General features: G+C 37.2%; 1 long non-coding RNA gene across 2 annotated transcripts in view; it reads right to left on the bottom strand.

Annotated features, from left to right (window-relative positions):
• LOC115607528 overlaps window positions 1-13,856 on the bottom strand; it is a 58,576-nt gene that overhangs the window by 43,975 nt on the left and 745 nt on the right. The window contains exon 2 of one of the 2 annotated variants that reach the window (XR_003991261.1): window positions 12,647-12,708. This is a non-coding gene — a long non-coding RNA (uncharacterized LOC115607528). Of the gene's footprint in view, window positions 1-841; window positions 1,042-12,646; window positions 12,709-13,856 lie in introns of those variants that run through there. The other variant, XR_003991262.1, reaches the window with a different exon arrangement.

Raw genomic sequence — 13,856 nt, 5'->3', positions numbered from 1 at the left:
GCTATTGAAGAAAGAGGAATGCTAGGCCAGGGGGAATAAAAAAAAACCAAACCAAAACCCCAAGACCTCACAATTCTGTCCAGTGAAATCTACTCAGGAAATATGTGATAGGAAGAAACTACAGTATTTAAATTAAAGAAAGCCTCAATCTGTTCACTCTGTCTATATTTTTCATTGTTCTTTTTCTTTTAGCAGAAAGTCTTAATTCCATCTTGACTAACGGATCTGGCTTTTGAATTGCTGTCTTTAACTTTGTCCAGCCCCCTCAACAGTGTTTGGAAGCTGGAGAAAGAGAGATTTTTTTTAATTGCACTCTATGAACATGACGGCATTTCTCTTCTTGGAAAACACAGCATGATACTAATGGAAAGTCGGATGACATTTACTATACTGGTGGAGAGGCAAAAATCCACACTTGTGTTTCATTTGTTATGAAGAGCTTTAAAATTGCACTGATGCCTTTTAACACATTTATAAGGTCTCTTCTCTCAGTTCTTTCAGTATTACAAATGTTTTTCTCTCAGTACTTCAGAGGTAGAACAGGAAGGTCACAAGCCAAGGATAGGTAGCATACAAGTCCAACACACACTGGAAGTACTTAATCCTTGGAGCAGTACTGATATTGATCTCTGACCCTTATAATCTGAATTTAAATAGAGTAGTCTGCATTAAAACTGGGAAATCAGAGGCTGCTGGATAGTGTTCCAGCATTATAAGCAGTGTGGACTTGTAATGCACTATTCATGCATTATTTAAACTTGAAACAAGACACGTGACGACTCTTTCTGCTATTCCCAACCTTTTTTAAAAACTTTCTTTAATAAAGCATTTAAAACAGTACCTCCCAAGATCTGCTTCTGTTAGATCTGTCAACAGTATTCCATCTACTTGAGAGAAAGAGAGAGAAAATTTCTGTCAAGTGTCCTGCTACACCAGCACAAATCTAGAGGAACTCCACAGACTTCCTGCGTGACACACTTAGTTGGGGTTTGCCTACACAAGGAAGTAAACATAAAGGAAAACTAGTCTCAATTCAGAGCACAGTACCAACTGTAAACTAACTCCCAGTATAAACATTATTACCACCCAGAGAGCAAAGGCAGCTTTTCCCACTCTGAATGTGGATTAAAATACATTGAACAAAGACAGTCCTAGCAAAATCCAAAGATGTAATCACATTCCACAACACAAAAATAAATTAAAGTTTCAGTATCAGAAGCAGCATGTCTTCCATCTAGTCATACATATCCTGCTTCTCAAATGTTCCCTCTTTTCATTCAGGGGTAGTTTTAGATACTGCACACAGCTTTGCATTTTGGCATGAAAACACCCTTTCACTGACCATAACATACATTTGTACAGAATAGCCCATAACTTCATACTTAAACAGCACTTATTTTTCCATTAAGACAATGCCTTTATTTTTTAATCTTCCTTCCCCGGTTGCAGAGACTGCTACACAGACTAATTAACTACATCTTGATTTGGTCTTGTATTGTGGCTCCTTTGTCCTTCTTACAGCAGTGTCAAACATCCTTTAATGAGACGTAAATTATATTTACTACATTAAAAGTCTTAATAAAAAAGGAATTTATATTAGTGATTTTTCTATGTTGTGCAGACACTATAGTGATAGAAACTATAGAAATACCTAGAAAAGCAAAAGCAGATTAAAAAGGACATGCAAGTAAACATTACCATGATATGAATCATGGTAAGTAATTCAACCAGTGTTAATTTACTGAGATGCAAATTCATTCATGTTTCATTACTGTACCTTCTGTATAATAGTAATTTACAGGTTTCTAATAATTGAATCACTTATGCTCCTGCCATCTATATGTTAAAAAAGCTAAGAGACAATAATACTTATTTGCACACATCCCTTAGCAGATACTTACTGTTTATACAGATCTGCCAAAAAAGAATAGATGGTCTGGGATGAAAAGCATTGTTCCTAGGCCTTTCTACACACATCTGCCATTTTGAGACTGTACAAAAACATGCAATCGACTCTCTCTTCTCATCTCTCTCACAGATCCCCACAACAATCTGGCACTAAGGAAATCCACGTGCTCAACATAAAAAAATCATCATCTCATTGAAGAGGGAGTAGGGGCACAGGGTTGGTTCTGATCTCTTGTTGATTCTCACAAGTTTCATATGCATTCTGTGGTATAAACAGTGATTTCAGAGTTTCTGAACCAGAACAAATTGGATAAAAACCTCCAAGCTGGAAGTAATTAGTTTCTTCATCTGAGGCAATGTGTCAATCTTTGCAGCTATTCTGATACTGTAAGTACAGAATCCAACCTTCACTTTTTTCTTATGCCATAAGAAATAACAGCTTGAGCTATTAATGTCTGCAATTCACACCTGTAATTTGAGCTCTGCTCTTTACTCCTTAATTTTTTATTATCTCTTTTGACAAGTCACAAAGAATTTAGCATATCCAGTTAGAACTCTTACTTCATTGTGAAAGTAGTACACTGTCTGCCCCACTTTCCTATTTCCACATCACTATTGGCTTAAACAATACTCAAAGATCTGCTGCTAATTACATAGCAAAAGATCATGTCTAATTTGCAAGATGAATTGAAAGGAATTGGTATTTATGGACATACATACTTACAATACTACTGCTTGCAAACAAATCTGTGTTGCCAATGTACAAAACACTGTCTCTTGGTGTATTGTGACAGTAATAGTTTATTCTGCATTTGACATTTTTCGATGCTTCACACTGTGCAAGAAGCAAAAATACTTCATCTTCTCAACCAAGATCCAGTAATCCTGGTTACTTATGGTTACTCCAGTGTGGAGAATGTGAAAAGGAGATGCCCTGGTTAGCACATATACACCCCTTGTATGAAGTCTGACTGCTCTTCCCTATCTTTGTATCTAAATTATACAACAATGAATAGCAAAAAAACCCCAAAAATCCAAAAAAACCCAAGAAACCAAAACCTGCTAGCAATTAGATTTTATAAGAAAACACATATTACACATATATGTAGCCCAAAATATTTTTTAGTCTGGCTTAATAGCAAAGGTTCTCAAGCTAAATGCACCATATATTCTACCTACTCACAGTATCATAAGCAAGGTAGTAATGCCACTGTTTCTTCAATTAGATGTCAGTATGGTGTATATCACTTCAGGTAGTCTTACTGTCTTTCTTTTTTACCACCCAAACTACACACCTTGTTTTCAGTGTCTAAAATTTCTTTTAAAAAATTAGTGATTATAAGGCCTGCATAAATCCTGCAACTGAATAACAAAAAAGACATGCTAGAGCAAGCATATCTTGTATACTTTTATCTACAGATTTGGAAATTTACACTCCTTGTCCAAGTAAGCATACTTAAAATTGAGATAAAGCAAGTATTGTACTCTCTCACCTTAAGTAGGAAATTCGCATCCCACTTTTTGTGTTTATTGTCCTCTTAGCAAGGTATGAGGCAAAATGATGTCCTTCAAGCAAATCCCTTTGAATTCTCCCTCTTAAAAAACAGTCCATGAAAACAAAGATCAATATTACTGTAGTCTGACCATAATTTTTTAGATTACAGTTAATTACAGTTGTTATCTGCAATAGGCTATAACACCATACAGAGAAGATGGCATTACGAAGCTAGATCATTGACTGACATCAAAAGGAGGCCAACAGTGTTCTCAGTTCTTTTTTTTTCTCTAGGCAGCCCTAGTTGCATTAGTACTGATTTCCCTTCATGAGCTCAGTTACAGCAAGCCAGAGAGGGGACAGCAGAAGTGACAAGTTCTTGCATCTTGCAACAGAACAAACTGTTCGAAACATCAATGCCAAGCCTTTTAAGATCAGCTCTAGCAAGACAGGAGTGAGACTTTTGACACCAGTTTTGTTTGATCCTTCGCAGTAAAGTTGTACATGCAAAAGCTTCTTTTGAATCCTGAGGTCCACTGATTCTGAGATCTTGCTGGCCTAGACCATAAATACTGAAGCTTTTTTTTTTTCTTGGTAGCTGGCTAAACCCCAAAGAAAACAACAAATGCTTCTTAGTAATATATACAGGGATGGGGGGGGGAGGGGGAAGGGAGAAAAAAAAGCTTACATTTCACTGATATAATAGACAATATTCCTTATATTAATTCATATCTGAAAATACAAATACCATGATGATCTGCATTTTTAAAAGAAGCCTAAAGACTTCTTTTAGATTCTTTCTGCCTAAAACATGTAAATCAATGAAACAGCAGTTTGAATAAAGGAGCAATAATTGATCAAATTTTGCCATACCAACTAGGATGTGTTCTCTGTTGAAATATCCTAGATCTCGATAAGGACTTGTAGCTTGTGAAACCCATCTGTCCTGCAAAGATTTATGGAAAGAGACCACTATCAGAATAGAGGAAGTCACTAATGAGTTTAACGTATCAGCGATGCAAATATCAGATCTTCAAATGCTTTACCCTACTCAGAATTTCTGCTGACCCGGGCAGCCACTGGACCTGAACGTTAATTACAACTTCTTTTAAAAGACTTTATGTTCTTCTTTCTATTGAGGAGTGACAACAATCTCCACCAAGTATAGAGTTAAATTTCCTCTTCTGCTTTCACACAGGTGCTCCAGGTAGGGTAAAGAGGTTGCACTGGAACTAGATAAGATTACACTCAAATGTTTAGAGGGTTTATGCAACTTTGATAAGAGGAGAAAAAGGACTTCAGAAGAAGTATCCAAAACATAGCTGCTAGAAGGTAGAACATGTGCTTACGTGAGTTGGGTTTCTTTTTTGCCTATATTCTATCTGATGTTTCTGTAACATTTATGACACAATTTGGGCAGGATGAAGCTTGCTACAGATAAAATCTGTCTTCTGTAACTTGGCTTCTACTGCTTTGCAACTTTTGCTAACACAAAAAGAAAAAACAGTTAGAGGAGAGCACTCTGCACCCAAAGTTCACCTCCAGTCAATTCAAATGGACTATATCTGTTCTTGGCATCTTTATTTGCCTTGCCTCTTCATGTTGTATGGCTGTTAACAATTCAGAGTGCAAAGCAATTGCAAATACATTTAGGTGCAGTCCTCTTTTTAAAAAAAAAAAAAAAAAGGTATCTTTTCTGCAAGTAACCCTCCTGGCAATACACTATATGTAAATACAATTGTGTATTAAGCAGGAAGAGTATAATGTTGGTTGATTACAGGTAGGAAAATAGATAACTTATCCATAATATAATCTAGCTTTGTACTAGTTCTTCCTCGTCTTAGTCAATTGATGTGACTACACCTGTTGCCTACCAAACTTCATTATCTATTGCCTTGAAAATAATGTTAACAGTGAAGAAATTCATGGTATCCATGGTATGTACTAGGAAAATACAGAGGTTAAGGATGCCACCCTAAATCTGTGCGTTAAATTTTTACTATTAACTGAAGGGCACAAATACGAAAATAAGGAAGCTGTATCTTTTGTTTATGAGGATAATTTAAGTCAGGAAAAGACAAAAAATTATAGAAGAAAAAAGAAGTTCACACTAAAAAAAAAAGCACAAATGATCTGTTTTCCAGTTTTAGCACACCCAAACACCATAGCCTATGTCATTAGTATTTCTGAAGGAACAATATATCATTTGTTTTCCCTCTTGCACATGTTAATGTTGCCAAAAAAAAAAAAGGCACTTTTCCCTGTACCTATTCTATCTAAAATCAATCCCTTATGGGTTCTGATTTTCACGAAAAGTGAAAGTAGGAAACATAGCTTAGAGTAATGAAAAAGGAGAAGAGTTTTATAAATACTTCACAGAATATAGCTATTGTTTCACTCCACTTTAAAGGCAGACAGCTTCAGTCCTTGTTTACCTATCCCAGGTGAACAGCTTTGCTTAAGCCCTTGGACTCTTCTCTCTGGCTTCTATTTAGGTATACACAGGAAAAGTAATCTTGGTTACCTTTTTTTAAAATTACCAGTTAAACTGTGCTATATTTCTAATTAGATATTCCTATTGCTCAAAATTAATGTGGTTTAACTGTTGGGGGTTTTTTTAATTTATTAGCAAGTGCTTTAATAATTTAAGACACCCAGCTTAAAGTATCCAAGTTATAATTTCATTTCATCCATAAACTCTAAGCATTTGGACTCATCTTCCAGAGTGTTCTGATGACACATCCTCAGCCTTGTTCTTTCTCTATTTGTAAGAGTGCTATCATGATTCTGTATCTGTTTGGCAAAAAGACATAATGTGAGCGTATTCACAATGTGGTTGCTGGAAGCAAGATGAATGGGGAGCTAGCTAAGAATATATTTATTACTTAAGCAAATCAGGACCAAGGAAGAGAAGGACAAGTATAAGGAACACCAGAAAGTTTTTACCAAGCTAACTGAGGATGGAAATACCCATTGACAGGAACAGTTTTGACACTGTTTGTATACGTTTTGGCTTCTCTAGGTATTTTAGCCCCTTAGAGGAGTAAGAATCTGAACTCTGACTGAAGTTTCCTGCTGCTTCTAATTTGCAAAGCTGGACAAACAAAACTGTCTCCTTTAATCAGAACAGGCTTTAAACTTAAATTACTGACTCCTATTTCTCTTAAGATTTTCCACCAATGTTATTTAGGAAACAACTGTTAATAAACCTGTTATTTTCTAATGGAGCTAGATGAAAATCAGACGTGGTAGTATCTTTGAAGCAACCACCCTATACCTCTGCTCTCAGCTAATTCTCCGAAAGCTGCTGCATTCAATAAATGAGTCAATAAAATATACAATATAGATAAAATGCTGAGTCAAACTAATCCCTAAGAAAATAAACATTAAGTCAGTAGTTACAAGGCTATGGCCTTTTGTGTTTGTTTAGGGCCTAAACAGAGGTCCACTTGCCAGAATTACAATACAAGGAGCCTATAGAAGGAATAAAGGCTTTTGATTAGCTCAAGAGTGGTTTTTATGTCAGTCTTTAAGTACGTTAATCCCAGCAGGCTCAGCTCTCACAATATCTGAACAATACTGAAAACAGAAATTATCCAGGAACTTAATCTCTAGAAAATGCTATAATTCAAGCCAGTATCATCTCAATCTAGGGATTCGGCTATTTACATCTGAAACAAACACATATCTGTGGGCAGATGTGTTAACTTGGGATTCACTGTATGTGGGACTTCTGCTTCAGACACACAGCATGTAAATGCTAAGCCTGAAAGGCTCGTAAAATGAGAATCATTTCAGTAAACCTTTTATATTTACAAGAAAAACTACCTAGTATGAAATTATGCTTACTTGCAGTTTTTCACTGAAAAAACCACCCACAAACAAAAAACCAAACCAACCAAAACAGAAGCCAACTAACAAAAAAAAAAAACCAAAAAACCCCACCAAACCCAAACCAAAACCACTTCCCTTTTACCACAGAAATCCAGAGAAAAATGCACCAGTTGTAGATTACAGGTATTTTACAATAAGCGTACATACCACTTAGCTCCCCCACTGCCCACCCCTTCCCATTCACCTTGCAACCCTCCACGAGATTGCTCACCAACCATAATATAACAATTCCCACAGCTGCATGTGAGGCTGTTGCCAGGTGGCAAGGCCATGCTAGCTCAGAACTTGCAAAAGAAGTAAGTTTTCATAATGTTTTCTTTTCAGACCTTTCATTTTTACTCAAAATTGTGCAAGAGAGAATCCAAAGAAATGGGATCATGTTATTCAAACACTTCTCTGAAGTCCTTTTTACCTTTTGTTAATGATTATTCATTTCCAAAATTCACTAAACTTGTGAAGCTGGCTGATGGGAAATAATTCTATGGTGCTGAAATGGCATGTATTGCTCCAGAGAATTAAACATTTTCAATCTGCAGAACAGATTTAACATTGTCATAGAATGGGTTAGGTTGGAAGGGACATTTAAAGGCCATCTAGTCCAAACACCCTGCAATGAGCAGGGACATCTTCAACTAGAGCAGGTTGCTCTAGCTCCGTCCAACCTGGCCTTGAATGTTTCCAGGGATGGGGCAGCCACAGCTTCTCTGGGCAACATGTGCCAGGGCCTCAGCACTCTCCTCACTAAAAAAAAAAAAAAAAAAAAATAGAAAGAAAAAATCTTCCTTAGAGGCTGAATCTCTCTTTTAGTTTAAAACCCTTACCTTCTGTCCTATTGCTACAGGCCCTATTAAAAAGTCTGTCTCCATCTTTCTTATAATGCACCTTTAAGGATTGAAAGGCTACAGTGAAGTCTTCCTGGAGCCTTCTCTTCTCCAGGCTGAACCACACCAACTCTCTCAGCTTCTCCTCACAGGAGAGGTGTCCCAGCCCTCGCATAATTTTTGTAGCCCTCCTCTGAACCTGCTTAAGTTCTCCTGCACGGCATAAGATCATGCCACATGAAGCCAGAAATACCTACTGGTTAATAAAAGCTAGCTTCAGAGTCAGACCTAAGTTGGGTTTTTTTCTAACATCTGAGAGTCTTCAGGTGTTTGGCCTGATTTAGGTAATGTTCTCATAGTGGTTTCAGTTCTCCTTCCCCATCTCTCTTCCCAAACTAGGTATAAGCAACAATTTGGGTATGAATGGGAAAAAGCCTCCATTATGCAATTTCTTTAGACGTCAAACTGATTTTATCAAAATAGGGAAAAATTACAGAATTTTAATGAGTAGCTGCACACGCTTTAAATGAATTAAGGACTGAAGAATGCCAACATAAAAATAATCTACACAAATTCAAAACAGTTTTAACACACTAAGTAGACTGGATTTAATAAATAGATCAAACAATGGAAAACCTGTTTATTGTAATCTAATGTTCCTGAATCTATTTAAAAACACAGGTTTGTAATAACATGCTCATATGTACAAGCAATCTTTTCATATTAAGGAAAGGTTTGAACTTTTCAGACAGTTAACAAGGGAAAACACAAGGATTTCACTGACTTCTAAAAGGTTAACTTGGATTTACTATTTGCCTGATTTCCCTGTATTTTTGCTTCCTCTTGATGACTCAAAATGCTAGGTAGCTTTTCCTCACCCTTCTTGTAGCTCAAGTGCACTTTTGATTCCCCAAATAACAGAAAATCTGGCCCTTACAGAAACCTAACAAGAGTATTAATGCTATCCTTTGGCATTAACAGAAATCATATTAATAGCAACCATTGGTAACTGTTATGTGTGAATACACTTTAAATTGTAAGAAGACATTCTACGTTTCTGCCCATGGGTAAACAGCAAGGAGTAGCTCACTATGTTCAACAAAAGCCCTTTTCTACAAGCAACTAAGAGTATATACGTGCTCTGTGGTATATTCCTAGTGTTTTCTACACACACAAACCATGACACAACATTTTCTGCTATGAAAAGGTAATATGAAATTATTTTGATAATACCAAGTGCAGCATTTTAATAACAGTAATTTCCTATCCATGTTTCTGAGTTCACCAATAATCTATTTTTATAAAGATAACAGTAATGCAATGCAGCTATAGGACACTCTGATGCTCTTCCAACTCAATCAACTGTAATTTGTGTTCAGCTCCAGTAAACGTTTATGAATGTGATAAGTATTTCATATAGACGATGACTGCCACAAAACCACTTAAGCAGGCCGGTTACAATGGAATCAAGCCAATACATTTTAAAACTGATAGAAGGATCATAACTTCTTAAACACCGTACAATTAAACCACAGAACTCACAAAGACATAATACTGGTGAGGCCCAAAGGGTGTCAAAATTGAATATCAACATAGAAAAATGAAATACTACTAACTATAAAATATGCTTTAAGGTAATTCAAACATGAACTGGCAGTGGTTAGGAGACAGAAAAGCTCTTCTTTTAGCAAATAATGAAAATCATAAATTTTAAAGCTTTCTCACTTTATTGTAAAGCTGGTGCTAACCAATGTCAGAAACAGAACGTTGCAGTACAGTACACTCGCTCTCTTGATCCTAAAGAATATGAACAAATCTGTCATTTTAGAAGATTGGCGAAGGTAGAACTTCTGCAGCTTACGTGCTCCACTGAAATAGACCTCCTGAGAAGACAGCCACTGTTGGGTTTGGAGTTTTTTGTGGGTTTTGGGGGCATATTTGGTTTTTGTGGGGTTTTTTTGTTGTTTGGTTGTTTTGGGATTTTTTTTTATTCCCTAAACCACTCTGGTAATACATATGCAATGTTCCTTTTTGGAAGTTATGATGATTACGCATTAACATAATTATATTAGGTAAAAATATTGACTGTTCTAAATAAGACTCTGAAAGCAAAGCAAGCTGTACTGTTACGAGCACTGCCTCACTTTCGTTGCCTGTATAAACATGTACTGATCAAGTATCAGTATCTCTGACACTTGAATATTCTAGGCAGTTTTCACTGGCTGACTATAAAGTCACACCCCGAGTATCTTTCCAGCTTTCTGAAAAAGAACCACCGTAAGAGTCCTGTGCAATTGTAAGTGCCAGATTGTTATTCTGAAGAAATCCAGCTGAAACCAGGTCAAGGGTCCTAAATAGAGAATAAGGAGATTTATTTAATGTATCTGGTAAAGTATAAAGGACTGGTTCTGAGCAGCAGCAAATCTAGGTGCTGAGTTAAGGTGTAGGCAAGAGCATTTCAGAAGACAAATGGATGAAAGCAAAATTATGGGTTCCATTAGATAGAAGACTCACTGAAATCTACAAACAAAGGCTTTTCGAAAGAAAGGGGAAAAGAGAAGTGACCTCCCAGGCAGTTAGAAGTCCACCACTGTTTTGAAGGGTTGACGTGCTCTTGCCTCAGTAAATATCATTAAATCGGCCACACTAAAACTCTACAGATCTTTCAGAAGTTCAATTCCAGTATCTAGTCTGCAAATTAAAACCCTGTAGAGAACAACATCAATGCCTTCTGCAACACATCAGTGTTATACTGCACAAATTAGGCACATAACCAGTATATCAGTGCATTTTTCCAAAACACAATGCGAATAATTCTTATAATAGTGCATCTGCACAGTATAAATGGGTTTGCTGGTAAGAGAATTCTGCTTCAGTAGAAGTGCCAAAAAACCTGTTTAAGTGACAAATATAGGTGTGTTTTTCAGTTTGGGTTTGATTTTTACTGTGTGTCATCATCCTCCCTACCCCACCCCCCAATCTGCCCCCAGGCCTTTTTTCTACAGAACAGCTCTCCTTGAGACAGACTTCTATCACAGGGGAAAACTGTATGAGCACATTTGGTTAAATGTTTGTGACTGTTTCATGAGGTGGGTCAGGAACTATATATGGATGGCTTTGGAAAAAAATAAGGCTCACTCAGAAAGCCAGGCAGAAAAACTATTTGGAAAGTAAGAAGGTGCAGAAAGTGATTATGTTGGCGAAATTAGCATGGAGTAAATTAGGGTGCGAATTTTCAGTGAATTACTCCACATGGATGCTTTGGTTCACATTATATGCATGTCTATACTACATTAATTGGGTGCTCTGCATAAAACCCAACCTAGCTAGATCCACAACCAGTACAGTGATGAGATGCAGTATTTACCGGAGATGGTACAGTGCCACTGCTACAGCTACCCTGTCATCAGCACTCTGGAATATCCACCCAGCAGGGCTCAGCTTTGTAATCACTGCAATGCAACGTACTACACAGGAAAAGTTATGGTGATTCCAGCTTGGCAATAGTAAGGAAAGATTCCCAGTTCTGCAAAGCTCTTTTCCCACATTTTATGGCTTGTTTTGGTAGATGACAGCAGCCAGTCCTGGTTCTGAGCAATCCCATATGCACTGCAAGAGGCATGCTTCTTCCTCTCAGCCAGATGCTGCATCCACAGCAGAAACTCCCGCTTCTGTGCCACACAGTCTGCAACACTATAGGTTCCTCATGACGCTTCACAGACAACCTTTGTCCTCCAAATAACCAGTGGCAGTGCACTGAAGTTGGAATTATGCATAGATTCTGCAAGTTCAGACTTGTAGAAACAAATTCAGAACTACCACTATGTCAGCTGTAAAAGAGCTAATTTGAATTAAAGCATCACTGGTGTTCAGGACAAGTGGAAAAGAGAAAGGGAAAAGGAGGGGAGCGGACACTAAGGTGACTGATGGATGCAAAGTGATACTGAAACTGATAGCTATTACATGCCGTTTGCTGATTTTTTTAATTATTTTGTAAATCAAGGGGACAAATTGAGTAAGATTATTTAAGTAAATTTGTTACTGAATAATCATATGAACAATTGGGCTGCTACATTCTCCGACATGAATAATGGTGTCTTCCACATTAGTTCATGGAATATAAAAAGTAGATGAGATGTATAAAATAGAAGGCATTTCACAATCTTTTCGACCTCTGTACTACAGTTCATTGCCTTCATCAGTTGTACTAGTGCAGCTGGTCTGAGGCTGACAAAGTGTGGCACAGATGTGCAGGAAAGGTATGTGCAGCCAAGCACCGAAGCTTCTTAGGTTCCCATGTGCCAAAGTCAATGTGAGCTACAGAATAGCATATATCCTGCTGGTCTTCATATAACGCAGGATTGAGTCCTAAAAAAACAATCACAGTTTTAAGAAAATAGTGATCATTTGCTGCTATTCTCTTACTGACCAAATGTTGGGGGTTTTATCTGTTGTTATGGTAATAAGTATTTTATAGTATGCTTTCAAACAAAAAAGATGATACTCTGGTCTGTCAATATGTACCTACCATGTTTTGCAGGTTTTCCATTCCCTTCTCTCCTCATCTCGTGTCCCCCCCTTTCCCTCCCACTGCAAAAAAAAAAAAAAAAAAAAAAAAGATAAATTCTCTTTGATTTTCACTCATGGGGTCTCTACCCCAAAGAGTGTTGGAATGCTTATGCTGGAAACACTGCATGACTTTATTCTGCAATCCAATGCAAAACAAAATCCTTACTCTTACTTCTGTTTTTAAGATTTACAAGTATTTTTATTAATTTTTTACCCCGAGAATGTTTTGTTCAATAATATTAACTGGATTTAATACTGGTTTAAAACTTGACTTTGCTGTTTTCTCTGTGCCTATTGACCCCTTCTTTCAAACCAGATTCCATTGATTTTGATTGATTTCCACACAGTTCTGTTCTTGCAGATTCACATCCAAGGTCCAAGCTCTTGCAGTAATATGATTGGTTGAATGCAGGAAAGGGTCATTATATAAAAATTCTGGTATGACAAATACCTGTCACAGTTATGTTCACCCTTATGCAACATGTACGTGCTCAAAACTTTCAGGTAGTTTACTCAAGATTTTCTGTAACATAATCTGGTAAGTAAATTTCCTTAAATGCTTATGGGTATGAGATAGGGAAACCTATCTTGAACAACCTTCACCCCAGATAAGATGCGACATAAGAACTCCTGCATGACAGCACCCTTTAGGTCTTATATAACCCTTGGGACATTGTGGTACAGTGTGTTGAAAGCATTAGGAATGAGATTGGCTCTGGGAAGCCCAAGTTCTGCAATATCATTTGTTTGGACTTGCTGTGTACATGGTTCAAGAGTTACTACCTGGATCACTTTCTCCCAGTCATCTGAATTATGACTCATACAAACCGAAAGCGGAAGGCATGTGTGTGAACAAAGCAGATGTGGATGCTTGTGGAGTTTGTTGTCAGGTTTACTTAGCTCTTGTTTTCTGTCCTGCCCCATCTAGAGCAAATAAGTTTGAATCTTTGGGAAGCCCAGGTAGCTGCTACCTCAGTGAAAATCTAGGACTGAGACCTGACTCTTACAGAATAAAACCTCACATTGATAAATCTCTGGAAATCTCCCCAAGACTCAAACTTCCACCTATAGCTAAAAGCCTGTCCATCTTTGTTTTCACTGAGCAAGAGCAAAAAAATACCACCAGCTGCATGCTTAGCATGATAAATACACAAAAATGACTCTAAAGA

Source organism: Strigops habroptila, chromosome 4 (assembly GCF_004027225.2).
Source record: "Strigops habroptila isolate Jane chromosome 4, bStrHab1.2.pri, whole genome shotgun sequence".
Taxonomy (NCBI): Eukaryota; Metazoa; Chordata; class Aves; order Psittaciformes; family Psittacidae; genus Strigops; species Strigops habroptila.
Note: the sequence above shows the minus strand (reverse complement) of the source record. Positions and strands in the feature narration are given on the sequence as shown.